We start from the raw sequence: 4,736 nt of genomic DNA, 5'->3' as shown, positions 1-4,736 counted from the left end.
CAAGGGCACCTTGAGACTCAAGGTGATGGTGCTTGGCGCCACCAGGGACCCTTAGCCCCCATACCGAAGCTGTAATCCGCACCGTGGCGAGAGGTTGTAAGGTGAAGGGTAGAAACCATGAACGGTGGCGGTCGGGGCCATGGTCAAGCCCAGGCCGACGGGCTTCGGTACCCACCTGGTCCGTTTACCAGGTGGGGGGCTCCGGGACCTTCTTGTGTCTATAAGGGTGAAACACAGGTGACACAATAGGAACCCTTAATCCATACATACCGCATGGATTCTCAATTTCCCCCTCTAAAAAAAACGATCGGAACCGGAAACGGTACCGCACCGAAGGAATCAAAGTTCCAACTCAGAAATGTGCAGAAAATTTTCCACAGTTCCTGGTAGTTCACGCTGTTGAGCAAAAGGTTCCAGTGGCCACTCTATCAGTGTTTGTACTACAAAAGTGGCTAGTAGCTAACATAGGCGAAGAATATGAAGCAAAAAAACTGTCCTCAGGAGATCTGCTTGTAGAAGTCAAATCCAAAAATCAGAGTGATGCGTTATTGGCACAAAAGAAGCTTGCTGACCTTAACATTACTGTAACACCTCACAGAAGCCTGAACAGCGTTCAGGGAGTAATTTCTGAGCGGCTGCTAATGACAGAAAACGAAAATGAGCTCCTCGAGAATTTGCGAGACCAAGGAGTAACGTCCCTGCGCCGCATAAATATAAAGCGCAATGGCGAAGAAAAAACAACACCCCACATCGTGCTAACATTCGGCAGCACTCGCTTGCCCGAGTCTGTCCGGGTTGCATTCATCAGGTGCCCAGTGCGCCCAGACATCCCTAACCCTAGGAGATGTTTCAAATGCCAAAGGTATGGCCATGGCAGCAACACATGTAGAGGCAAGGAGACCTGTGCGAAATGCGCCGAAACCGAAGACAATACTGACAACTGCCAAGCAAGTGAAACAAAGTGTGCAAATTGCAACGGTCTACATGCAGCGTACTCACGAACCTGTGAAGTATTCAAAAAACAAAAACAAATAATCAATCGAAAATTACCAGAAAACATATCTTACCCTGAGGCAAGGAAAAAGTTCAGTCAAGAGACATCCAGGTCATATGTTGACGCCGTGCGCCGGGGGGCCGAGCGGCGTCTGGTGACAGTTGGCACACAGTACACGATTGTTGATGTGTGCCTGCCCCGTCCACCACCCGAACGGCACTCCGGTGTCGGCACCATTGACATCCCGGAGGTTCACCTGACGGCGGCCTCTGGCACAACCAAAGTTAGTGGGAGTGGCGACACATCACTCCAACTTCAGGCCACTGCCCAGGCAGGGCCATCCACAACTCTCACAGGTGCAGCCAAGGCTGCCATACTATCACAGAGAAAAGGCTCGCTGGCCTCTGAGCCGGTAGGCCGCAGGGCTTCCCCCCATCGAGAGAAGCCACAAATTCGTACCCCCGCGGGTTCCCCGCGGAAACCCATCACCTCGCTGGAGGCGATGGATATAAGCAGTAGCCCGCCTCCGCAGCAGCGGCGGCGCAGCTCCCTTGATCACAAAAAGGGAGGAAAAACTCCAATAACGGGCCCCACAAAACCGGGAGCATAGGTTTTGAAATACTTTCGTCAAATTTATTAGGTATGGCGTTCCTAATTCACTGGAACTGTCGAGGCATATTAAAAAACTACGGCGACATAAAAGATATCCTTGCTGTATATTCCCCGGTTGTTTTGTGTCTCCAGGAGACAAACTTGGGATCAAAACATAAAAATATTTTAAGTAAATACAAAGTCTTTCGTCACGACCGAGAGCAAGCAAATAGGCTCTCTGGAGGTACTGCCATAGTTGTTCAAAGTAGTGTTCAAGCTTCAGACTGCACTTGAAGCCGTTGCAGTATCTGTAGTACACTTTAAAAAAATTACAGTATGCTCCGTATATATCCAACCAAACCTGATAGTAACGCTCCATGACTTAGAAGACCTTTTAAAACAATTAGCAGAGCCATATCTGTTAGTCGGCGATTTTAATGCTCACTCCAATTTGTGGGGAAGCGAACAAACGGACACTAGAGGCCGTATTTTAGAAGATTTTATTCTCTGCAATAATATATGCCTGCTCAACAGGGGCAAACACACATACTGCTCTCCAAGCTCCGGAAAATGGAGCTGCATAAATTTGTCTCTTACATCGCCTTCTGTTTTTACTGCTTTTAAATGGGATGTCTTGGACAACCCGTATGGTAGCGATCATTTACCTGTTTTTATCAACCTAGTATCATCTCCGCAAATCATTCCTACAAAACCACGACGTTGGATGCTCCATTTGGCCGACTGGGCGCTGTTTCGAGAAAATGCCAGCTTAGAAAAAATAGATCCACATCATTCAGGTATAGATGAACTTAACGAAATTGTCACAAACTGCATTATTTCTGCCGCACTCCTGGCCATACCTCAATCTTCTGGAGTGGTGAAACAAAACCACAAAACCTGGTATACAAAAGAATGTAGGTTAGCAAAAAAGAAACAGAACAAAGCATGGGGAAACTTTCGAAGGTACCCCACGCAGAAAAATCTCATAGACTTTAAAAAGGCAAGAGCACAAGCCCGATATATCCGCCGTAGAACCGAAAAGACTTCGTGGCAAAATTACGTGACTTCCATAAATAGCTCAACCACATCCAAAGAAATGGGGGAGAACGTACGTAAGCTAGGTGGTAAATACTCCCCTTTCACACTTCCCCTTCTAACAGCCCCTGGTGCACAGACAAACATCGAAGAACAGGCAGACATTTTAGGTGAATATTTTTCGGCAGTTACCAGCTCATCAAACTACACAGAATCATTTCTTACGTACAAAAACAGAGCCGAGAAACAAAGACTCCGTACAAGTGGATATACAAATGAACCATATAATAAATTATTCACAGTTCAAGAAATCAACACAGTCTTATCCGCTGGTAAACAGACTGCACCCGGCCCTGACGGAATACACTATCAAATGCTGTCCCACCTCTCTGAACCTGCCGTAGAGGCACTCTTAAGTTTTTTAAATAAGGTTTGGGTATCGGGTAAACTACCCGAAGCCTGGAAGAAGGCCATCATCGTTCCATTTTTAAAGCCCGAAAAACCCCCAACCTCTCCCAGTAGTTACAGGCCCATAGCGCTCACCAGCTGCCTCGCAAAATCCTTTCAAAGTATCGTGAATATGAGATTAAGCTTTGTGCTAGAAGCCCGTGAGCTACTCGATGTCCATCAGTGCGGTTTCAAAAAGGCATGCTCCACAACAGACCACCTGGTTCGTCTTGAAAATACTATCCGTGAAGCCTTTATACACAAACAACAATGTCTTGCTGTATTTTTCGATTTAGAGAAAGCTTATGACACAACCTGGAGGTACGGAATTCTTCACGATTTGGCTGAACTTGGTATTCGGGGCAGGATGCTGAACTGCCTAAAAGACTTCCTGTCAAACCGCTCATTCCATGTATGCCTCGGTTCAACCCTGTCGAAAATTTTCATTCAAGAAAATGGAGTGCCCCAAGGGAGTGTTTTAAGCACGACCCTCTTTGTTGTTAAAATGAATTCAATCGGTAAAAAAATGCCAAGGTCAATTATGTATTCAATCTATGTCGACGATCTCCAGATAGCTTGCACGTCCTCAAACATAGCAACATGCGAAAGACAAGTGCAGTTAACAATAAATAAACTTTCAAAGTGGGATGACCGAAATGGTTTCTGGTTCTCCCCACAGAAAACAGTGCCCATCCTTTTCTCACTCAAACGTGGCCTACAGACAGATCCTATACTATACCTGAACGAAGCGTAATTGCCGGTAAAAAGTGAACACAAATTTCTGGGCATAACTTTTGACAGAAAACTGACCTTCTTGCCACACATAAAGAACCCGAAGAAGAAAACCTCCCAATCATTAAACATATTAAAGGTGCTTTCACATAAACGCTGGGGGGCTGATAGGACCTGCCTTTTACACATCTACCGCAGTATAGTTCGCTCTCGCCTCGATTATGGTTGCATAGTGTACAACTCAGCTCGACACTCCTACCTGAAGCAATTAGATCCAGTTCATAACTCAGGCCTGCGCCTTGCAAGTGGGGCATACAGGACATCACCCATAAATAGCCAATATGTCGAATGTAACGAACCAGCCCTCGCAGATAGAAGAGCCATGCTCACATGTGCATATGTCCTAAAAACCCGTTCACTACCAAAACATCTCTGCTACTCCGTAGTTACGAAGTGCCCGTCTAAGCAGCTTTTTAACAACAAACCGAATGCGACGAGACCCCTTATTCTCTGATTTGAAGAAATTTGCCAGGAATTAGGTATTCTAGACACACTGCCTGATGTTGCCCAGAGACCCGAACCACTGCCACCTTGGCACACCTTTCCCAGTGTAGGTGACTACACACTGACATAATTGCATTTCAGCAATATCTGCATTTTTATAGTAGCCACCCCCATCACTGCAAAACAGGCATTCCCTACTCCCAGGCCCACAGATACAGAAGAGTGTGTTCCGAATCTGCGCAATTTGAGCGACACGCGGAGGAACTGAAATCTGCTCTCATACGCCAAAAATATCCTCCAAAAATAGTAGAAGATGCCATTGAACGCGCCCGCAGCTTAGATCGAGCACAGATAATGGGAGAAAAGGTTAGCAGTACCAATACACAATCAGATACAAACTTGGTCCTCACATACACCACCGGTGCTCCGCGGG

The sequence above is a fragment of the Dermacentor andersoni genome, chromosome 11 (genome assembly GCF_023375885.2).
Source record: "Dermacentor andersoni chromosome 11, qqDerAnde1_hic_scaffold, whole genome shotgun sequence".
Lineage (NCBI taxonomy): Eukaryota > Metazoa > Arthropoda > Arachnida > Ixodida > Ixodidae > Dermacentor > Dermacentor andersoni.
This window is presented reverse-complemented; position numbering follows the sequence as displayed.